General features: G+C 40.3%; 1 long non-coding RNA gene across 1 annotated transcript; it reads left to right on the top strand.

The window, feature by feature from the left end:
• Positions 1-23,725, top strand: LOC137637157 (uncharacterized). The gene is made up of 5 exons (XR_011043426.1): positions 1-80; positions 3,447-3,569; positions 3,949-4,092; positions 11,533-11,610; positions 22,740-23,725. It is a non-coding gene; the product is annotated as an uncharacterized lncRNA (long non-coding RNA).
• The last annotated feature ends 1,424 nt before the right edge of the window (positions 23,726-25,149 follow it).

Below are 25,149 nucleotides of genomic sequence, written 5' to 3'. Positions count from 1 at the left end.
GTGACCTAATATGTGTGGTGATATTGCGCGGCAAGTTTCGTTCAAGAAAACCGTGTCTCTCCTGCTACAATTAGCTTATTGTAAGTATTTTCACGCAATTAATTATGTTTTTAAACATCCAAAGAATAAACTAACATCTCGGTGTACTGTCTAAGACGTACTATTCGGTATTTGCCGGCAAAGACAAGACTATAATCGAGAATCAGTCTCTTGGTAAGTTGGTACGGGATTGTCTACAATTGTCATATTTAACAAGTTGGCTGTTGTGTTTCTACCGATGGCTGGTATAAGCTAAGGCTATCCCAGAAGATTGCCATTGTAAATGTAATTCGGCTGTGTATAGATAATTACTTTGCGTAACTCGACTGGCCAACATGGCCACCTGTGATCTCTTTGGCCACCCTACCGTAGATTTGAACTGCTCATGCTATGGCCTCGATTGTGTTTCTGAAGTAGGAGAAACCATTTTAAAGTAGATTCATTCAACCTACGTTATTTTCATATCCAAAATAACCTTAGTGACTTATTTTTCGTAATTGTAGTAGCAGTATACTGTAGACTTGGTATTAGCCTTACTTTAGGTATCCAAATTGTGATGAATGGGTTATGCACAGTAAAGGTTTAAAGGTTTAAAGGCCGCTCATGAATGGTAGAGGCAAGGGATAGTGACAATGTCCTAGCAAGCTGGACAATGCCCTAGACTAAAGACTGACCATATATACTTATGAACTGTGCCCAAGGTAGGACGAAGGAGGGCCAGGCAATGGCTGCTGATGACATAGCAATTAAACCTATAGGCTCCCCCCAATCCCCCATCCTTAGCTCACAAGTATGGTGAGGTTGCAGAGACCAAAGGAACTAACGAGTTTGAGCGGGACGCAAACCCCAGTCTGGCATTCACCAGTCAGCGACGTTACTCCATCGGCCATCACAACCCTAAGCCTATTGTAATTACCTAAATAGTTTATTGATGAATTTTACCTTTAGTATTTACCTTTAGTTTGGTCATATGGTATCTGAATAGGGTAATTTGACTAATACCAAAGCTTAACTTGGTATAGGTGGGCAAAGCCTACCCAGGAAATAAGTTGGGATTACCCTATACTGGTTAGGTGGTTGAGGTTATTATAGGTTTTGCTTCCCTGTACTTTACTTGTTATTGTGGATTCCACGCTATTTCTTTATCCCTAAACCAGCCATAGTTTAAGCTGCAAATTTACCCTCATTCCTTATCTGCTCCTACTTTGAAGTCTTCTGCCGTATCCCTGCTCCTATTTCCTTCATTCTTGCTTTCCATTCTCTTCGGGTTCAGGGACAAGGAATAGCCTCTACAATAGCTCGTACTATAATCTAACTATTTTGAGGTTACTTTCTTTTATGCTGCTTTGTCATTTTCTCTACATCGGGTATATTATTCATTTTGTATTTTCTTAATTTGTTTCACTTAATAAAAATGAACCTATTATTTATTTAGGTCTTCCTCGTAGGGTTGCGGAAGCTCGGTTATTTCATTCCTTTTATATATTCCTGGCAAAAAACAAATAATGGTTTAAATGACCTTCAATTCTCATTGCTAGACTATAGAGGCCAAATTTTGTGAAGATAACCCATGCAATGTCATTCCCGATACAAACGTTGTCTCTTGCGTGATAACGCAGGGTAACCAGACGTCCCGTATTAGACATTATTGTATCATATTTATGAAATTTGTCCTGTGTCCCATATCAACCATCTTTGGGTCCCGTATTTTAAAGATGTGAAAAAATATTTTAGTGAAATTTTTAAAAATATTTTTATAAGGATTATGGAAAGGCTTTCATCATAATATCCTTCAAAACTGCAAAACATGCTTGATTGTAATATTCTGATGCCTCGACATATGTAATGAATGTAGCCAAGTCTCTGCGTGTGTAACTTTACGAAAGTTGTGTGTGTATGTTGTTCAACTACCTCTCCAATTTAAGTATCCCGTATTTCAGTTTTCTAAGTCTGGCCACCCTGGAGGACACAGGTATCTAATGTAGGCTTAATACTCTATAGTATGTACATGGAGTTCTAGGTTTTGATTCCTAAGGGTGCTGATAAGAACTTGAAATATTGACCAGAATGTCACCTTATTAGTTATTTACCTCTGCCAACCAAGTTGGAAGGAGGTTATGTTTTATCCCCTGTTTGTTTGTTTATCTGTTAACAGTTCCCTGGCTACAATTTTAATCGTAGAGTAATGAAACTTGCAGGGATTACCTGTTGTGTAAAAAGCTGGCAATTATTAAATTTTGTAAGGTCAAAGTCACGGTCAAGCAAAAGGTCCAATACACGTAATCAGCCATGAGTTTGGACATCGTGGTCACAGGGACTTCAAACTTGCCTCATAATTGAGTGTATTAAAGTCCACGCCAATTAATACATGTTAGGGTCGAGGAATAAGCTCCCTCTAGAATTTATTAGTTTTTGCCAAGAGATCTTGTAATGTAGTTGATACTGGGGGGGAGAGAGAGGTGTGCATCGAACCAAAACAGAACAGCGAGAAGGAGCTATCTAAGCTTGATTATTATGACTCGTGCACCAAGTTTTTGTCAAAGGTCAGTGAACATAGTTAGGGTCAGTAATTTGACCTATTCAAGGAACTGAAATTGTGTTTTAAGGACAAGAAAAGTTTCTGATGAAAATAAGTTATATCCGTAGGGTGGATAGTCTGTATTTCGTGTTTCCGATCGCCAGATTGTGCGTCATGGAAAGGCAATTTTACTCAGTTTTAACTGTATTCATCTGATGACCTTGCAATACAAATATGGTCTGTACAACCACCCATAAGATAAACACTCAGAAGCAATTAAGCCTTTTCTTTTAGAAACAAGATGACAAAAACGGCCTGTAAAGAACGGCAGGCTCTAGAAATGATTACGACAAGATGATTTCACATATACACTTAAAGTGATAATACCGATCGTCTACTAATCAGGGTATTTCCGGAGAGAAAGAAAAACTTAAACCATAACCTAGTGCGCTATAAGCATGATCTTGTAAAGGTCTACTTGACAAATTCAAGACAAAATCAGGGTTAGCATGCTTATTCTAATCAGTGAATTGATAAAATTATCTGTTAAAGACTGTAAATTTATTTTTAATGTAAAGTACTACCTGCAAAAGTTTGGAATGGCAATGGGTAATTCCCTATCCCCAGTACTCAGTAACCTTTACATGGAATTTTTCGAAGTTAAATTGTAACCAGCGATTTTGCCTAAAGGGGTTTTTTGGTTTCGTTATGTTGACGATATTTTTTGGGTTTGGCCTACATATGAGAATCTAAATATTTTTTTGGAAAAGTTAAATAGTTTAGTATACTCCATAAAATTCACTATTGAAGAAGAGAATAATTGTAAATTGCCATTTTTAGATGTTTTAGTGCATAGAAATAATAGAAGATTTGTTTTTGATATTTACAGGAAAGCAAGTACTAAAATGGCTTCCATATTAATATTCGGGCACTATCCAAGAAGAGTGGGAAGACCCAGGCCTACATGGCTGAGGACTATGAAGCATGAAGTGGGATGGGAGATGATGAATGGGTAAGTATTGATTTAAAAGGTCAAAATAGAGACGACTGGCGAAATCTAACCGAGGCCATTTGCGTCAATAGGCGTAGGAGGAGATGATGATGATGACTATATTCTGGGGATATTATGTATATACATAAAAAAATTTGACACATAGGCTATGTTACACGAGTTCTGTGTTAGCAGTCCTATGAGTGGCCATCAATGCTTTTAATGTATAATCTTATTATTGGTGAATAACCTTCCAGTGTTAGTCATTGGAAAACTTATGTACAAAGACTGACTTTTTTTTTTTTTCTCATCATTGCTTTCTTTTTTTCAATTCAATAGATTTTACTTGTTTCCAGAAGTATTTCATGACATGCTTATCCATGAATGATCTTATTTTCAGATCATGAAAGTTTGCTGAAGTAAAACGAGCTACTGACTGTAGATTGAACAACAAGTACACGGCAGTTATAGAGAACGCACCAAGAAACCGCATGACTTGAGTGCAAAAACCAAGTTCTCATGGATTACAGTTATCAATTCCAAGGTAAGAGACGAGGATTATTTTTTATTTAATTTTAAAAAACGCCCCTTTTAAAAAGTAACAAAGGAGGAAGCTATAGTCCACTTCTTTTAGCGATGCATATTTGCACCGACTCGCAACGGTGCCCTTTTAGCTCGGAAAAGTTTCCTGATCGCTGATTGGTTGGACAAGATCATTCTAACCAATCAGCGATCAGGAAACTTTTCCGAGCTAAAAGGGCACAGCCGCGAGTCGGTGCAAATATGCATCGCTAAAAGAAATGGACTATAGTACCTTGGTTAGAGGTCTGATCATGGAAAATTATCCACATCGTCAATGCACAGTAAATCATATTTGAACTAATTAGGAAAAAAAATCTCTCTCTCTCTCTCTCTCTCTCTCTCTCTCTCTCTCTCTCTCTCTCTCTCTCTCTCTCTCTCTCTCTTCTCCTCCTCCTCCTCCTCCTCCTCCTCCTGTTTTATGTATTAAAGGTTTACTGTGAATAAGAGACTGGAAAATCTAAATATTTTTACAAGACACATCCGTGTCCCCAATGTTAAATTTACTAGTCATGTGTATATATGATGAATGTCAAATTATTTCGTCTTCATAGGAACATTTATTTTTACCAGACCAGTTGAATACTGTTAGAAATTGTCTGACAGCCCTGTATTTATCATAGGGTCTTGATTAAAAACAATTAAAGTTCTAAAGGCTACTTATAAGTGGCAGAGGCCATGGTCAGTGACAATGCCATAGAGACTGACCATATATGAATGTGATCAGCGTTCCAAGCCCCCTCTCCTCCCAAGCTAGGACCAGGCAGGACCAGGGAATGGCGGCTGATAACTCGCAAGGTAGACCTTTAGGCTCCCTCAAACCCCCCATCCTTAGCTCACAAGGATGGTGAGGTTGCAGACACTACAAGAAACTGTCAAGTTTGAGTGGGACTTGAAACCCAGGCTGGCAATCACTAGGAATTGACGGTTCCAACAGGCAAAATTAGAGTTATTCTATTGTAAACACACCCTTCCTTTTTAAGCAAGAAGATTATCAATAATGAAAATGGCTACCACATTAAATCAATTAATTGGTTGATTATCATTAATGCATGCGGCAGTGTCCCAGGGCACATGCTACTACATCAACACTGATACTATTTGTATTCATAGCTGCTGCTCTTTAATTCTTAGGTTGTTTGGTTAGTGAACAAATCATCAATTTACCCTTCATACAACAGCTCAGTCATTATGTTCCCGCAGTGATGTCACGGCAACCTTGCAAGTAATTCAAATTTGCGGCTGGGTAATCGATTCACTTTTCACTTCATAACGCAGTTAATTCTTCGTGAATTCTAATGCTTTCTTTTTTGACGTTGGTATTGAGACATACATTATTAGATCTGTATGTATCATGATGTACTGTAGTGTTATCGTATGTTTGCATGACGTTCACTGCTGTAATATTATATCAAATGTGCGAGAGGGAAGTGGTATTAGTTTCAGATTATTATTATTAATTGCTTAGCTACAATCCTAGTTGGAAAAGCAGAATGCTTTAAGCCTGGGGGCCCCAACAGGGAAAATAGCCAAGCGAGGAAAGGAAAGAAGGAAAATTGAAATATTTTAAGGACCGTAACAGCATTTAAATGAATAATTCCTATTTAAACTACAAATACTTTAACAAAACAAGAAGAGAAATTAGATAGAATAGTGTGCCCGAGTGTACCCTCAAGCAAGAGAACTTGTTAATCCCTTTCTCACCTGATGTGGTCCATTTCATGCATCGTTTTCTTGAGGTACACTCGTTCTTTGTTGGGCGGTTTATGTTGTAGTAGCTGATTTACTGCTCTGTCGGGTGTCACGGCAGGTACTCTTGTTGAGTCGTAGCTGGTTTGCTGCTCTGTTGGGTGTCACGGCAGCTACTCTTGTTGAGTCGTATCTGGTTTGCTGCTCTGTTGGGTGTCACGGCAGCTACTCTTGTTGAGTCGTAGCTGGTTTGCTGCTCTGTTGGGTGTCACGGCAGCTACTCTTGTTGAGTCGTAGCTGGTTTGCTGCTCTGTTGGGTGTCACGGCAGCTACTCTTGTTGATTCGTAGCTGGTTTGCTGCTCTGTTGGGTGTCACGGCAGCTACTCTTGTTGAGTAGTAGCTGGTTTGCTGCTCTGTCGGGTGTCACGGCAGCTACTCTTGTTGAGTAGTAGCTGGTTTGCTGCTCTGTTGGGTGTCATGGCAGCTACTCTTGTGGAGTCGTAGCTGCTGGTTTGCTGCTCTGTCTGGTGTCATGGCAGGTACTCTTGTTGAGTAGTAGCTGGTTTGCTGCTCTGTTGGGTGTCATGGCAGCTACTCTTGTTGAGTAGTAGCTGGTTTGCTGCTCTGTTGGGTGTCATGGCAGCTACTCTTGTGGAGTAGTAGCTGGTTTGCTGCTCTGTTGGGTGTCATGGCAGCTACTCTTGTGGAGTAGTAGCTGGTTTGCTGCTCTGTTGGGTGTCATGGCAGCTACTCTTGTGGAGTAGTAGCTGGTTTGCTGCTCTGTTGGGTGTCATGGCAGCTACTCTTGTGGAGTAGTAGCTGGTTTGCTGCTCTGTTGGGTGTCATGGCAGCTACTCTTGTGGAGTAGTAGCTGGTTTGCTGCTCTGTTGGGTGTCATGGCAGCTACCCTTGTTGGGTAGTAGCTGGTTGGCTGCTCTGCTGGGTGTCATGGCAGCTACCCTTGTTGAATAGTAGCTGGTTTGCTGCTTTGTCTGGTGTTATGGCAGGTACTCTTGTTCAAGTGTTCTGTTCAGTGTTCAGTTTCTTTATAGTAGTCCAAGCCTTCTTGTTGTTATATTCTCTTGCTTGAGGGTGCTCTCAGGCACACTATTTTATCTTATTTCTCTTCCTCTTATTTTTTTAAGTTTTAATAGCTTATATATGAAAGATCTATTTTGATGACACTGATCTTGAGATATTTTATTTTAAGTATTCATGACTTCATTTATAGTTTATTTATTTCCTTGTTTCCTATCCTCACTGAGCTATTTTTCCCCTGTTCAACCCCAGGGCTTATAGCATCCTGCTTTTTCCAACTAGGGTTTTAGCTTAGCTAATAATAATAGTATAGTTCATTTCTGAGATCTTGGGCAAGGGATGAAGGTATATCTGCAACCTCATGGGATATATTTTTTGTAATTGGGAAATTAAAAAGATAAAACTTTTATCATGGCTTTTTGAAAGGTAAATTATTTTTATGAATCATGTTATAGTTTTATGTTATATAGAGACCAGAGTCAGTTCATTCAATTGATCCCTGGAAAGAGCTATTTATTGATTTTCTGTGAGAATTCAAGGAGTACCATAAGAAGAACTAGAAAACAGTCCACAATGCCTCCCTTGTCCAGCTGATATAGATGGTATACTGGGGTGGATTCTTGCTCGTAGAAATTTTGATGTTTAGGTTCAACTTTGAAACTTTATTTGTGACAAGTTCATGTGTATAATTAAAGCATACCAATGAATGTGTAAGGCAATGTGTAGGATTTCTCTTTTATTAACCCTTTTACCCCCAAAGGACGTACTGGTACATTTCACAAAAGCCATCCCTTTACCCCCATGGACGTACCGGTACGTCCTTGCAAAAAAATGCTATAATTTTTTTTTTTTTTTCATATTTTTGATAATTTTTTGAGAAAATTCAGGCATTTTCCAAGAGAATGAGACCAACCTGACCCCTCTCTGACAAAAATTAGGGCTGTTAGAGCAATTTAAAAAAAATATACTGCTAAATGTGCTGGGAAAAAAATACCCCCCTGGGGGTTAAGGGTTGGAAAGTTCCAAATAGCCTGGGGGTAAAAGGGTTAATATTACTATTACTAGCTAAGCTAGAACCCCAGCTGGAAAAGTAGGATGTTATAAGCCCAAAGGTTCCAATAAGGAAAATAGCCCAATAGAGAAAGGAAATAAGGAAACAGATAGAATGGTGTGTCCGAGTGTTCCCTAAAGCAAGAGAACTCTAATCAAAGGCAGTGAAAGACCATGGTACAGAGGTTATGGCACTACCCAAGACTAGAGAAGAATGGTTTGATTTTGGAGTGGCCTAGAAGAGCTCCTTTCTCTTCTACCCTTAGTAAGTGGAAATTAGCTACTGAACAATAACAAAACAGAAATTAACCCTTTGAGCAAAGAAGAATTGTTTGTTTAGCTTAAGTGTTGTCATGTGTATGAGTACAGAGGAGACTGTGGAAAGAATATGCCAGGCTATTCGGTGTATGTGTCGGCAAAGGAAAACTGAACCGTAACCAGAACGAGATTCAATGTAGTACTGTCTGGCCAGTCAAAGGACCCTGTAACTCTCTAGTTAGTATGAACGAGTGGCTGGTGCCTTGGCCAACCTAGTACCTATAATATTAAGTGAAAATTTGTATTTTTCACAGGTGTATGTTGCTGAAATGCAAAAGAAATGTCACGTACTGCATTTGGGACGAGGGGCAATCGTCAAAATCTTGAAAGTATGTGTATGAGATAGACCTTTTGATTAACCCTTCATAGATTTCCCCATTTAGGCACTTTGTACCTGTAATAATGCAGTTGATGCATTTGAAATTTGCCTCTTAAGTTTTGCCTTTAATTGTATTTCCTGTGACATTTCCTAACATTGCTTTTATTAGCTATTAACAACGACAACAACAAATGCAGCTGTTTTTAGTCCGCTGCATGACAAAGGCCTCGCACATATCAATGAGTTTTGCCAGTTGTCTTCACCACGGTGGCCACTGCGGTGTAGGTGAGGGTGTGAGATTTTTGTCTGATTGCTCACACCAAATCAACCAAGTAGGGGTGTCCCACCTAGTACAGCTTTGATGATCATAGTGATATACAAACCTTTTCACCATGTGAACGTATGCCCACTCAGAAAGGGGTTAACTATTTAAGTACTGCTTATATAAATATCACATTTACGAAAACTATTCCAGCCATTTGTTTAGCTGATGTAATCAGTGAAGGTTGAAACACTTTTTCTTCCTGTCTTCTGGGAGAGACGTCATATCCGCTAAGCATCGCAAGACGAAACTGTTGCAAACAGAGAACCTACGATATACTATTGTGCTGACTTATATTATTAAGGAAAGGTGGTTACCTTGACGAGCAGGTTTTTAATGTGGATGAGACCTGGTTATTTTGACTGCATGTGCCAAGCCTTAACTATATAAGGAGAGATTGACTTGATTCTTACAGCTGAAACCCTTGCTGGTGTATCAGCCAGAGGATCCAGGGGTATAATGGAAGAGATAACTGCCTGTCGTTTAGAGGTTTAACAAGAAGGCTCGAGTGATTGCTTTACACCTTTATTTTACCAGAAGTCTGACAGTGTTATGTTTCCAAGGGTTTGTTTAAAAGTTTTAGTACTGGACATTGCTCCTGCTCACTTGAGTCCATTGACTAGCCAGACTGGAGTGGATTCCTCTCTCTGGTTACAGCTCATTTTTCCTTTCCATATACATAATACACCAGGTAGTCTGGCCTATTCTTTCCACATTCTTCTCTGCCCCCATGCACCTGACAATACTGAGATGACCAAACAATTCTTCTCTCCAGGGGGTTAACTACTGCGCTGTTAATTGTTCAGTGGCCACTTTCCCTTGGTAAGGGTAGAAGAGACTCATTAGCTATCTTTAGTTTCTCTTCTAGGAGAAGGACTCTCCAAAATCAAACCATTGTTCTTTAGTCTTGGGTACTGCCACAGCCTCTGTACCAGTCTTCTGCTGTTTCGGAATAGAGTTCTCTTGCTTTAGGGTTGACTCGGTAACACTATTCAATCTTTTTTCTCTTCCCCTTAATTTTTTTTAACTTTTTATAGTTTATATATGCAAGATCTATTTAATGTTGTTACTGTTCTTAGAGTATTTTATTTTAGTTGTTCATTATTTCCTTGTTTCCTCTCCTCACTGAGCTGTTTTTTGCTATTAGCTCCCCAGAGCTTATAGTATCCTGCTTTTCCAAGTAGGGTTATAGCTTAACTAGTAATAATGATAATTATAATAATAATAATTATTTGGAGCATATGGACCAAGGTGTCATTGCTTTATTGAATTCAAGCCCTACTGTTTTCAAAGGACATTTACTAAGGGCTCAGAAGAAACTGACAGCCACAAGGAATGATTAAACTTGAGAAGTCGTCTCACAAATTATTGTTGCCTGTATGGACGCAACTTTATTCTTTGTTCCTGAAAGATCGTTGGTCCAAACCTAAGGGAGTAAAGATGTATTTTACTCTAAGTCTTGGTAAACAACCCAATAATAAGATAAAAGTTCTATAAGGCAATGGTCTTATCATCGGAGAAGTTCGAGGTAAAAAAGGGATTTTGACGAAGGAAAAATCTATTTCTGGGCGAGATACCTGTGCCGCTCCGTGAAATGTTCCTTTTACATCCTTTCTAAGGTATATAACTGCTATGAATTACCAGAGAAAAAAGTTGCATAGGAATGCCAGGGTTGAACCCAGCTCGCTCACCTATATAAGGTGTCGGTATAATACTGGAGTGGGATAAATCACAACCAGAGGTCTCGCGCCATTTAGATATCTCCTCAATATCCCCGTTACAGCTAGGTGCCGTTCAACACCCACCACTGAATGCTACTACCACCATCTCAACCCACGCCAGCTACGTCACTCCTTTCCATAGCATCATCGCTTCCGCTTGTTGTGATTTTTTGGCTGTGTTTTCCGATGTTTTTCTCCGCTCTAGTGCAAGATGTCGGATGCCCAAGATTGGGAGTATCCTGCATAATTTCTACTTGTATAGTTCAGTAAAGTCATATCTTTCCCTTTAACTGCAAAACCGAAAGGTTTATAATTTAGTTGTTAACACTTTAACTCCCAGGATATTTGGAAATTTCCAACCCTTAACCCCCAAGGGTTATTTTTTTCCCAGCATATTTTGCAGTATATTTTTTTTAGATTTGCTCTAACAGCCTTAATTTTTGTCATAGAGAGGTCAGGTTGGTCTCATTCTCTTGGAAAAAGCCTGAATTTTTTCAAAAAATTATCAAAAATATGAAAAAAAAGATTTTTATAGCATTTTTTTGCAAGGCCGTACCGGTACGTCCATGGGGGTAAAGGGATGGCTTTTGTGAAACTTACCCGTACATCCTTTGGGGGTTAAAGGGTTAAGTGATTTTCTTTTTACTGGCTTCCCTTTGGCCAAGTTGCCCATTCCACAGGCCTCTCCTATTATAATTGAGTAATAATTGACTCTATGGTTTATAAATTTAGCTATTGGATGTTTACAAAATACACATTGTGTAACCTCCTGTGTAATGTTATCGAAACACTAAACCTATTTTGGAGTTTGCTGTTGAATATACTATATTGAATTAGTGACTTTTTTTTATGTGGGGAGACTTGGAGACTTATCAGTATGACTTTGATATAAATTTTATTAGTTTACTGTTTATAAAGTTCTGTAACTAATTTGGTATTGTTTACAGGTGCCCTGCAAATCAGCGGTCAAAGATGGAACCGACAGTAAATGCCAGGAATCTGATCTTTTCAACCACAGGTTAAAGGTGAGTGCCACATGTAGTAGTAGGTATGCTTTAGACGCAAAATATCTCGCTGAAGCATTTTTGTTTTGACTAATTTTTAATAGCATATCTGAATCTGATCAAAGAATCATACATATACCAAGGCACTTCCCCCAATTTTGGGGGTAGCCGACATCAACAAATGAAACAGAAACAAAAAGGGGACCTCTACTCTCTACGTTCCTCCCAGCCTAACAAGGGACCCAACCGAGTTCAGATGGTACTGCTAGGGTGCCACAGCCCACCCTCCCACATTATCCACCACAGATGAAGCTTCATAATGCTGAATCCCCTACTGCTGCTACCTCCGCGGTCATCTAAGGCACCGGAGGAAGTAGCAGGGCCTACTGGAACTGCGTCACAATCGCTCGCCATTCATTCCTATTTCTAGCACGCTCTCTTGCCTCGCTCACATCTATCCTCCTATCACCCAGAGCTTCCTTCACTCCATCCATCAACCCAAACCTTGGCTTTCCTCTCGTACTTTATAGATACGATTCTCAAATTATCCCGGCCCTTCCGGAACGGAAGGAGTGGACTAACTAGTGAGGGACCTATGGTCGTGGTTCTAACACGCCCCAGTTACTATACCGACACTCAGAGTGAGCGAGCTGGGTTTATTCCGGGCATTCCATGCAACTTTTTTCTCAGGTATATTTAGCAGTTCCGGTAGGCCCTGCTGCTTCCTCCGGTGCCTTAGATGACCGCGGAGGTAGCAGCAGTAGGGGATTCAGCATTATGAAGCTTCATCTGTGGTGGATAATGTGGGAGGGTGGGCTGTGGCACCCTAGCAGTACCAGCTGAACTCGGTTGAGTCCCTTGTTAGGCTGGGAGGAACGTAGAGAGTAGAGGTCCCCTTTTTGTTTTTGTTTCATTTGTTGATGTCGGCTACCCCCCAAAATTAGAGGAAGTGCCTTGGTATATGTATGTATGTATATTTAGCAGTATTTATACCTTAGAAATGGTGCTATAAGGAGCATTTCACTGGGCGACACAGGTTCCTCGCCCAGAAATAGATTTTTCCTTCGTCAAAATCCCTTTTTTTTTACCGATTTTTAGATTAGGCTTTCAAAGCATTAGTTACAGATTGAAGTACGTTTTATTATTATTATTATTACTTGCTAAGCTACAACCCTAGTTGGAAAAGCAAAATGCTATAAGCCCAGAGGCCCCAACAGGGAAAATAGCCCAGTGAGGAAAGGAAACAAAGAAAAATAATATTTTTCAATATTAAACTTAGCCAGTGATCATATAGCTGTCAGCTCTGCTGCCCGACAGAAAAACCTAAGGACAAAATACGCCAGCGATCACTATACAGGTGGGGGTGTACATCAACAGCGCCATCTGTCGAGCAGGTACTAAGTACTCCAATGTCAACAAAGAACCAATTTTCTCTCTGTCGTGCCACTGGCAAGACCTACTAAATACGCTGTTACTAACTGGATTTGTTTTCACAACTATTTGGTGAAGTACACTATTCTAGTTTTGAGCTTTCGCTATGCAGGTGTTTTATCTTCATCTCAAAACTTGAACTCGTTTTGGTTAGATTTAATTATGGTGACAAAGAGAGTATGGACTCTCTTTCACTTTTAAATGGCCGACCCTTCCCTTAGAAGGAAGTGTGTTTAGGTTTTTAGTAATTTTGCTTAACACGTTATAGATCCACATTTTTATATCTCTCCGCCTTTATTAGGCCTCTTCGATTAACTTTCCATTTATTATAAACTTATAAAAATTAATTTTTATGTTTGTTTATATGCGACCTTTCCTAATAGTAGGCGGTCCTTACTTGGAACCGAAGTTAATCAACGTTGAGCCCGTTAGCCTTTAAAGAATTTTAAAACTTTTTAATTTTAATGTTTTATGAAAGAATCTCTTTGATAGTCTTCGTACTGTTTTCAAAGATGAACTAACGTTTAGTTTTTAGACTACGCAGTTGTTGATGTTCAGGCCGTTCAACATGCGCTCTATCGTTACGATAGAGAGAGAGTATCACGGTTTCACTTTGCAGTAAGAGTAAATCGTTTCTGACGTTTCGTTCATTCTTTCTTAAATGTTTTAAATTCTAAATTAAAGGAACTTTTTATTTGGAAAACCTTTCAGTTTGTTCCTTTTAGTCAAATAACATGTTTTTTTTTGACGATTTATAATTGGGCTCTTCTCTTAGGTGCGAAATCAAGAGAGAAAGAGAGAGAGAGATAGAGACGGAGGGAGAGAGAGGAGAGAAAACGTTCCGTTCAAGCGGGTAACGTTGTTTCTCGTGTTACTCTCCTCCCTAGTCGCTGTACGGGGAAGAAGGTAAAACGTTTCTAGGGTTTTATTCTTGTCCCCAGGCTATGTGCGGTGAGAGATTGTAAACGTAGTTTATTTGAACTAGTGTTTAGTCTCTTTCCCAGCCACTGAATTTTTTAGCTTTATATATGTTTTCTGTTTTTTGCTAGTATTAATGTGCTGCATTATACGGCTGATTTCGCAATTACTACCTTTTAATGAAGGGTAGAATTGCGTATTTCACGTAGAAATCAGTAAAAGTTTCGATTTCAGTGAAATTAGTGCAAAACAGAAAATCGAAGTGATAAAGTGATATGCGCAAGTGTTACAGTGTTGCGTCCGAGGGTTCGTCTGTTCGTGCCTGTCGTTCACCTAGTCCGGGACCTCTTGCAAGCTCCCAAGCCCAGGGGAGAAGTAATGTCGAACGACTTATGGGTTCGTCAGGCCTTGATCAACGAACAGACGTTTTCCCTCCGTGGTTTCGGGCGTATCTACCCAAGATCGCCCCACCCACACAAAGACGAGAGAGCCCATTTATTTTTCGTCTGCGGAAGAGGTTTCTCGTAAGAAACCATGGACCAAGGTCTCGCAGCTTATTAAGTGCAAGTCGGTCCCTTCCGTGCAAGTCCAACGGCCCAGTTGTAGCCACTGGGTCAGTTCGGACTCGCTGCAGTCTTCCGACGACTGCACACCTCCTAAGAGAGGCAAAGTGGTACCGCAACAGGCAGTAACACCGTCTGTTGCCGCACCTGCTGCTGTAGACCCTAAGTGGTCTTTGCTACAGTCTATGCAGACACAGTTAGCTTCTTTTATGCAGGAGTATCGTGCGGAGAAGGTTGACGCTGCACCCGTTAGCCTACAACCAACCACGGTTGTGCGTCCAGTAGACGCTGAGGCTACCTGCTCCCGCACTCCAGCTGTGAGAGTTCCACCACCCATGCGCAGTCGACCCTGCCAGATGCATGTTGACGTTCACCGACGCACGGAACCCTCCGTTGACGTTCGCGTGTTACCACAACAACAGGAGGGTGGAGTTTAGTTGCCGTGTTTTGACGCGGTGCGTCAACCTCCGCATTCTAGAGTTGTTTTGACTGCTCAGTATAGACAGTCAAAGCAGTCTCGAGTGAACACTGTATGTCCTCACGCACCTGTTGTGGTTGACAGTTCAGTTGTTGACAGTTCACAGACTGTCAAGCAGTTACATGACGTTGCCTTCTGGTCTGCTACTAATGCACCAGTGCTGTATGTCCTCACGCACCTGTTGTGGTTGACAGTTCAGTTGTTGACAGTTCACAGACTGTCAAGCAGTTACATGACGTTGCCTTCTGGTCTGCTACTAATGCACCAGTGAGAGACTCACTGAGATAACCTAGCTTTTCTCTGACAAGGTTCCTGTAGATGAGAAAGTGCTGTTCTCCCTCCTACTGATATTCCTTTGAGGACTCTGTCATTTGGAGAGGAGCCTTAAGCTGCTTAGCCTCCTATGGACTTTAATTAAATCATGATGATTTTTTAAGGATCTTCGTCCGGATCTTGTAACTGCTGCTCCTCGTTCGCCTAAACGTCAGAACTTACACTAGGCCTAGCTGCTTCGAAGCCGTTGTTGTTAAGCTAGTGCTCTCTCGCTCTCCTAGAGAGCGTTACGTTGGCTAGGCGACTGGTTTTTGCACCAGGAGGAGTTTTTAGGGATACAGCCTTTGATTTCCCTTCTTTTAAACTGGCTTATAGAGCGAGAGTCTGATAAGACACGAGAGAAGTTCTCGGCTTGGGAGTTCTTGCCTCTGCCCAGATGGACTTCTCAATTCTGGTAGACTCGCCCTGGTGCCTAGCCAGGAGACGCTCCAAGTTGTTTACAGGTCAACTTCTCACTTTTGTCGAGCCTTTGAAGTTTTGCTGTACTATTATGTCACACATAACAAGGCTTCCAGGGATGGTAAATGGTTGCGCCTCAGTCGCTAACCCCGTCTGTTGCCACACCTGCTCCCGTAGACCCTAATGGGCTTTGCTGCAAGACATGCAGTCTAAGCTTGTGTCCTTGATAGAGGACTTAAATGCGGAGAAGAACCTTCTGGCCAACAACCTTCCAACCGGTTGGTTGTGCGCCCTGTTGACGCTGAGGTATCCTACTCGCGTCTGCCAGTTGAGGTGGTTCCTCCACCGATGCGACCCAGTGTGGGTTGCCAGTCGCACGTTGACGTTAAGCGACGCTCGGAGGTGGTTGTTGACGTTCAATGTGTCACTAGGAAGACGTTCAACAACCAGCAGAGGTGACTTGTTGTGACGCAGTGCGTCAACCTCAGCAACCCGGTAGGGTGTTGACTGCATAACCCAGACAGTCTAGACAGTTCGGGTTGACGCTGTACTTCCTCGTGCACCCATGGTTGTTGACAGTTCACAGACTGTGCAGCAGTGCCATGATATTGCGTCCGGCTCCGTCACACATCCACCAGTGCGACCGGATTCAGCGAGTCAGACGTTGCCCACTCCGTTGCCGTTTCCTCATCAGTTTCGGATGAGGAACCCTCTGATGAGGACGTTGCTGAACAAGACGATCAACCCCCAGCCCTGCTATCCATCCAGAAGATGCTGAAGAAGGAACGCTGCCCAGTCAGGCTGTGGATGAGTCTGGTAGGGACACTGTCATCCGTGGATCAATTTGTGTCACTAGGAAGACTACACCTCCGTCCTCTTCTATTCCATCTAGCTTTTCACTGGAAAAAGGACTAGACGCTAGAAGCGGTCTTGATCCCGGTTTCCGGAAGGATAAAGTCTTGTCTGACTTGGTGAAAGGACTATATCAACCTTAGAGAGGGTCTTCCCCTGACTGTTCAGACTCCCAACCACGTTCTCTTCTCGGACGCATCGGACGTAGGCTGGGGTGCGACATTAGACGGTAGGGAATGCTCGGGATTATGGAACTCGAGTCAAAGGACAATGCATTTCAACTGCAAGGAGCTACTGGCAGTACGTCTGACCTGGAAAAGCTTCAGGTCTCTCCTTCAAGGCAAAGTGGTGGAGGTGAACTCGGACAACACCACGGCTTTGGCGTACATCTCCAAGCAAGGAGGGACCTACTCTCTGACATTGTACGAGATCGCAAGGGACCTCCTCACCTGGTCAAAAGGTCTAGACATTTCACTAGAAACGAGGTTCATCCAAGGCAACTTGAATGTCATGGCAGATTGTCTCAGTCGGAAGGGACAAATAATTCCAACAGAATGGACCCTCCACAAGGATGTATGAAAGAGACTTTGGGCCACCTGGGGCCAGCCAACCATAGATCTCTTCGCAACCTCGATGACCAAGAGGCTCCCAATATTTTGCTCACCAATCCCAGACCCAGCAGCAGTTCATATAGATGCCTTTCTACTAGATTGGTCACATCTAGATCTATATGCATTCCCTCCGTTCAAGATTGTCAACAAGGTACTGCAGAAGTTCGCCTCTCACGAAGGGACAAGGTTGACGCTAGTTGCTTCCCTCTGGCCCGCGAGAGAATGGCTCACCGAGGTACTTCGATGGCTAGTAGACGTTCCCAGAACACTTCCCCTAAGGGTGGACCTTCTACGTCAGCCACGCGTAAAGAAGGTACACCAAGGCCTCCACGCTCTTAGTCTGACTGCCTTCAGACTATCGAAAGACTCTCGAGAGCTAGAGGTTTTTCGAAGGAGGCAGCCAGAGCGATTGCTAGAGCAAGGAGAACATCCACCCTTAGAGTCTACCAATCGAAGTGGGAAATCTTCCGAAACTGGTGCAAGTCAGTATCCGTATCCTCGACCAGTACCTCTGTAACTCGAATAGCTGACTTTCTCTTATATCTGAGGAAAGAACGATCTCTTTCAGCTCCCACTATCAAGGGTTACAGAAGCATGTTGGCATCAGTCTTCCGTCACAGAGGCTTAGATCTTTCCAACAATAAAGATCTACAGGACCTCCTTAAGTCTTTTGAGACCACGAAGGAGCGTCGTTTGGTTACACCTGGTTGGAATTTAGACGTGGTACTAAGATTCCTTATGTCAGACAGGTTCGAACCGCTACAATCAGCCTCCCTGAAAGATCTCACCTTAAAGACTCTTTTCCTGATATGCTTAGCCACAGCTAAAAGAGTCAGTGAGATTCATGCCTTTCAGCAAGAACATCGGATTCTCATCCGAAACGGCTACATGTTCTACAACTTGGTTTTCTAACCAAACACGAGCTGCCTTCTCGGCCTTGACCAATATCGTTCGATATTCCAAACTTATTGTATGGTTGGAAATGAACTAGAAAGAGTCTTATGTCCTGTAAGAGCTTTTAAGTTCTATTTAAAAACCTTTACGAGGCCCGTCTGAAGCTTTATGGTGTTCAGTTAAGAATCCATCTTTGCCTATGTCAAAGAATGCTTTATCCTATTTTTCATACTGTTAATACGAGAAGCTCATTCCCATCTGAATGAGGAAGACCAAGCTTTGCTGAAGGTAAGGACACACGAAGTTAGAGCTGTCGCAACTTCCGTGGCCTTTAAACAAAATAGATCTCTGCAAAGTATAATCGACGCAACCTATTGGAAAAGAAAATCAGTGTTCGCGTCTTTTTATCTTAAGAACGTCCAGTCTCTTTACGAGAACTGCTACACTCTGGGACCATTCGTAGCAACGAGTGCAGTAGTGGGTGAGGGCTCAACCACTACAATTCCCTAATTCCATAACCTTTTTAATCTTTCTTTTGAAATGTTTTATTATTGTTTTTGGGTTGTCCGGAAGGCTAAGAAGCCTTTCGCATCCTACTTGATTTGGCGGGTGGTCAAAGTCATTTCTTGAGAAGCGCCTAGATTAGAGGTTTTGATGAGGTCCTGTTGTATGGGTTGCAACCCTTGATACTTCAGATCCTAGGGGTCGCTCAGCATCCTATGAGAATCGCGAGGCTCAGTAAGGAAGACGTACTTAAAAAGGCAGAGTAATTGTTCAAGTCGACTTCCTTACCAGGTACTTATTAATTTTATGTTTGTTATTTTGAATAACTGCTAAAATGAAATACAAAATTCTTAGCTCTTAATGTTAACGTATAATGCTGGTCTCTACCCACCCCCCTGGGTGTGAATCAGCTATATGATCACCGGCTAAGTTTAATATTGAAAAATGTTATTTTCATTAGTAAAATAAATTTTTGAATATCCTTACCCGGTGATCATATACTAAAGGACCCTCCCTTCCTCCCCAATAGAGACCCAGTGGACCGAGGAGAAAATTGGTTCTTTGTTGACATTGGAGTACTTAGTACCTGCTCGACAGATGGCGCTGTTGATGTACACCCCCACCTGTATAGCGATCGCTGGCGTATTTTGTCCTTAGGTTTTTCTGTCGGGCAGCAGAGCTGACAGCTGTATGATCACCGGGTAAGTATATTCAAAAATTTATTTTACTAATGAAAATAACATATGTTATGAACAATGACATTTAAATAAATATTTCCTATATAAACTATGAAAACTTCAACTAAACAAGAGGAAGAGAAACGAGATAGAATAGTATGCCCGAGTGTACCCTCAAGCAAGAGAACTCTAACCCAAGACAGTGGAAGACCATGGTACAGAGGCTATGGCACTACCCAAGACTAGAGAACATTTAATCTCATTACGTTTTTCATGTGAAGTAGTCATACCCAGGTGAGAGGTGGTACTCCGAGAGGTACACTTCGAAACCACAATCTCCCACAAATTGCCGAACCAGCTGGTTGTAGTTAGGAAAGGGGGAGGGGCTGGGAAAGGTCGAATCTGTGCGTGCACATCTATATAAATATTTAGACGTAGTTTATGAATAATGGAAATATTAACTCCACAGTATAAAACCTACTCTCTTGGGCTAGATTCTCTTGCTTGAGGGTACACTTTTCTATCATTTCTCTTTCGCATGTTATTTTTCAAGTTGTTATAGTTTATATATGAAAGATCTATTTTATTGCTCTACTGTTCTTAAAATATTTTAATTGTTTATAACTTCTCAATTGTGGCTTGTTTATTTCCTTTCCTCACTTAGCTATTCTTCCCTGTTATACCGGTACGTCCTTGCAAAAAAATGCTATAAAAATTATTTTTTTTATATTTTTTATATTATTTTGAGAAAATTCAGGCATTTTCCAAGAGAATGAGACCAACCTGACCTCTCTATGACAAAAATTAAGGCTGTTAGAGCAATTTAAAAAAAAATATACTGCAAAATGTGCTGGGAAAAAAATAACCCCTTGGGGGTTAAGGGTTGGAAATTTCCAAATAGCCTGGGGGTAAAAGGGTTAATTTTCAAGTTTATAACCCAGCCCTTATACAATTTTCTAAATTAGGCCTATCAAAATGTATTGCATTAAAATTATAATGGTCCCTCGGTGTTTATCGTCTGCAGACTTTATGTAGCTGTTGCTTGGCCAGGCCTTCTCCATCATAAGACTAATCAGGTTGTTGAATCATTAGAACTTCAAAAGTTCAAAGTTGGAGCAAATGCTTTTTTGTTGACCAGGCGGACATGAGTCTTTTTATAGTTTATATATGACATATTTGTTTTTGACGTTGTTAATAGTTTATATATGACATATCTCTTTTGACATTACTTTAATTTGTTCTCTCCATTTATTTATTTCCTTATTTCCTTTCCTCACAGGGCTATTTTTCCCTATTGGACCCCCTGGGCTTATAGCATCTTGCTTTTCCAATTAGGGTTGTAGCTTGGATAGTAATAATAATAATAATAATCACTTGCAGCTCTGCAATCATTTGTTGTTAGTTCTAGTACTCTGAAAGTTGCACCACTTATGAGAACTAGAGGGGCACTCAGTAGAGCTTCCTGGTCCCAATTTTAACCCTTTTACCCCCAGGCTATTTGGAAATTTCCAACCCTTAACCCCCAAGGGGTTATTTTTTTTCCCAGCACATTTTGCAGTATATTTTTCTTAAATTGCTCTAACAGCCTTAATTTTTGTCATAGAGAGGTCAGGTTGGTCTCATTCTCTTGGAAAATGCCTGAAGTTTCTCAAAAAAATATAAGAAATATGAAACAAAAATTTTTATAGCATTTTTTTGCAAGGACGTACCGGTACGTCCATGGGGGTAAAGGGATGGCTTTTGTGAAACGTACCAGTACGTCCTTTGGGGGTAAAAGGGTTAACTGATATGTAAAAAGCTGGAAATGATTGAATTTCGGAAGGTCAAGGTCTAAAGTCAAGCAGAAGGTCGAGAAATAAGCTGCTGTGGCGGAGGTCTGCGCTCTACTTGGTGCCACTCTAGTCATTACTGTTATAGTCTATTGAACGTGAGGTGATAGATTCACTTTTACAGCTCCATATAAGCCTGGTTCACTGCATTTAACCCTTTTACCCCCAAAGGACGTACTGGTACATTTCACAAAAGCCATCCCTTTACCCCCATGGACGTACCGGTACGTACTTGCAAAAAAATGCTATCAATTTTTTCTTCTTCATATTTTTGATAATTTTTTGAGAAACTTTAGGCATTTTTCAAGAGAATGAGACCAACATGACCTCTTTATGACAAAAATTAAGGTTGTTAGAGCAATTTAAAAAATATATACTGCAAAATGTGCTGGGGAAAAAAATAACCCCCTTGGGGTTAAGGGTTGGAAATTTCCAAATAGCCTGGGGGTAAAAGAGTTAAAACATGTACTTATTTTATTACTGTTATAATTAGAGTTAGTGAAGTTTGGGCTACCATTAACACTGCTAGCAGTAGGTCCACTTGACTTATGCCTGAGAGTCATGATATTTTCTGTATTATTATTCCTTGCTAAGCTACAACCTTGGAAAAGCAGGATGCTATAAGCCGAAGGTCCCCAACAGAAAAATAACCCACTGAGGAATGGAAATAGATAAACGATATAAGTAGTAATGAACAAGTAAAAATTAAATATTCTAAAAATATTAAAGTTAAAACGATCTTCATAATAAAGCAATCTTCAGCCCTTCATACATTTAAGGAGGATTTAGTCGATTAGCAATTTCCACAAAACTCTAAAAGTTCCTTGAAATTTCAACAAATGTAACATTCCGATATACGATCACAAATCCAACAGAAATCGTAAATAAGTCGAGGACTTGATGTACACACAACCCTCAGGTCGTCATTATTTGTCTCGCCTCGTTCCTTATGCGGTGGCAAAGCTTTATCTGTTGTAGCTTATGATACATCAGCATTCTTATCTTCCATTTATGAGTATGTAAATGATTTCCATAAAGCTTAAACTCTGTGTTATATCCCTAAGGTAATATCGTCTCATTATCTTGATAGCTTCTACTCCGTCATCTCAAGCCTCCGGTTTTATTAGCCCATGGGAGAGACTAAGAAAACAGTTTATTCGGTAGTCATGCAGTTTGTTTTGCTCTTGTTAAATTAAAGTCATTTGTCCGTTTGTCAGCTTATTTATCATATGTTGAATGCAAGTTGAAAATGTGCATTGTGGCCACAGAGTCTTCCTGTATATCATAATTATTGGCATCGCCATCGAATGGTTTTGCCAATAACCTTGGCTCATAACCTGTTGGCACATTCACGGCGATAACTAATTAGCATTAAATACTCTCTCTTCAAGGATGCGTTGGATAAATTAAGATAAAGGAGGTTATAATGAAACTGTGTCCTTCTCTCAACACTTTATTTGGAACTAAGAAAATTTACAATCTGCTCAAATGAGTTAGGGCGCTTACGTGATTAAAATGGATAATGAAGTACAGTATCAGAGAAAATTGACAGAACAGTAAAGCCAGTCTTTGATTATTCTTACCCATTGCAAGCTATTCTGTGGAACAGCAACATTTTCCAAATGTCCAGCAGTGCTCTAATGTAGGATTTTCCATTTCAGGAGACCCCGATGATATGCACTTCTTCCTCGGGGCAAGATCCGGAGAAATGAGGTCAAGCGGAGAAGAAATTTATTGAACTCTTGTACCTTATACCCCCCTTTAGCTTCTAAGTTTTGATCCTATTTGTGGATGGGGCCTTTCCTTTCCTTATTGCTTTCAGCCTGAAATCTGCCACTACCAGTTTATGAGGTTCTATGGATTTATTTGTAATCTTACAATCCGTAATAGTTTTTTTGGCTACCACATAGTAAATTTGTGAAACATTTTGTCCATTTTATAAGTTACCCAATGACTTCTCCTTTTCTCAAACTTCTGTATTCATGACAATTCATAGCTTCTGCTAATTCCATCAATCTTTCACCTTCCTGATTGTTTCTTCTAAAACTCTTATCCCCAGATAACACTAGCAGTTCACTCCTTCGAGATCTTCCTATGTATTCTAGTAGTTTCCCTCTAAATTCATCCTGTTTTTCGCCACGCCTTTAAGGGATGCATGCTGAGATATGAAATACTCTTTTATCTTTCTCATGAGCTTGATATCTGACATTTTCCTGCAAATCTTAATGTAGAATAACTCCTCCCACATTTCTCCTTGTATTTTCCCTTGCATAGTAAACTTTATATCCTTCCCCAAGATTTCTTGCACGTTTCCCCTTCCGGTTTCTCTCCTGTATATGTAAAAGTCCTTCTTTTCCTTCTATGCATGACATCCACTGACTACTTGAGCCTAAGGGACAGTGTAGAGAGATTTAATAACTTTGTTCCATAGGGTGCTAATAGTATAATATGATTATGAATTTGATCCCATAGGTTTATGTAAGTACAATATTCATGCCAAGCAAGGAAGATTGTAGTAATTGTGTTTGGAATAATAAAAAAATGTAGACTTTATTCAAGTTGAGTGTACAGCCCAAAAAATATATACAGTGATGAAGACCTGAGAAGTTTTCTTTCATTAATAAACTAACAATTCTTTTGGAATTTAGCAGTTGTTTCAAAAACCTTCCAGACACATAATCCATAATTGTATTTTGTTCCTACGCAAGTTCAAACCCTCATTATATATGTATGAGTTTACTCCTAAGTCATTTAGTTACGACCAAAATTTAAGTTTTTGGATTCTGATAACATTGTATGCTTAGCAACTGCCTCACCCCTGTGTAGGAGTGGCCGAGTTAGCGAGACGGTGCCATTTGTCTCCTGGTCTCCCTAGTAGACGTACGTGTTTACTACCGCTTCCTCGCTATGATTTTATGTTGCTGCTTTGTGTACGAGTAATTACGAGAGCTGTTCAAAGTAGTGTGAGACTTTTGGAGACCAGTTTTAGATGTTTTTCATCTCAAGTTCCTATTTTAAACCAGGTTCTCCATAGAGATCACTTTCACAGTTTTAGCTGCAATTCAAAGGTGGAGATAAGTTGTAAATACCTGTGCTCTGTCAGTGGGCTGGATCAGGATTCAATAACTTGATCTTTGTAGAAAATATTCATAATAATTTTGATCGATCTCAATCAAAAACAACTCGACTTCTTCCAGCCAATGTACATAATGTCAGCATGTGTTAAAGATACTGAGGTACACCAGTGTTATAGAGAAAATAGAACTTGGACATTTTTAACAGACACTAAATACCTCAAGTTTGGTACAAGACAGAATTTGTCAGTTTAAGTTATGTTTTGAATGCTCTTCACTGAATGTTTTCAGAAGTCACAGCCCCAGTAGCAGAGTGGTTATTATTATTATTATTGTTATTATTATTATTATTAAAGTGTTATTACTTGCTAAGCTACATCCCTTGTTGGAAAAGTAGGATGTTATAAACCCAAGGCCCACAACAGGGAAAATAGCCCAGTGAGGAAAGGAAATAACGAAATGTACTACAAGAGAAGTTTAAGAATAATAACATGAAAAAAAATCTTTCATATATAAACTATAGAAACTCAAAATAACAAGAAGAGAAATAAGATAATAGTGTGCCTATGTGTACCCTCAAGCAAGAGGAAATTTTTCTTCATAGAGACACTGGAGTGCTCATCAACAATTGAGTGGACATTCTTTGACGACCGTTTCGTGGAACTTCTTAACGAGGCTCGGGATTGTAGTCTATTTCGAGAAGTCCTGTTTGAATCAGACTGTTAATGTTTTATCTGGGAAGGACGATAACCTCAAAAATTTCTGCTTATGGTCAAAATATTGAAGGAATAAATGTTGTTTTGTTCCACAATTGGATGGTCCTGTAAAGAACTATGCCCTCTGGGAATACATAGCTAATGCTCGATTGGGTTGAATCTGAAATCTGCTTGGTATAGGTCATTCATTTACTTTGTTAAACTTGTTGTACAAGATTTTTCATAATTCTGATCATCCTTTGCATTCAGTTCTTCCCTGATAGTACCATCCGCTTTTGTTA

Source organism: Palaemon carinicauda, unplaced genomic scaffold, assembly GCF_036898095.1.
Source record: "Palaemon carinicauda isolate YSFRI2023 unplaced genomic scaffold, ASM3689809v2 scaffold56, whole genome shotgun sequence".
NCBI lineage: Eukaryota > Metazoa > Arthropoda > Malacostraca > Decapoda > Palaemonidae > Palaemon > Palaemon carinicauda.
Note: the sequence above shows the minus strand (reverse complement) of the source record. Positions and strands in the feature narration are given on the sequence as shown.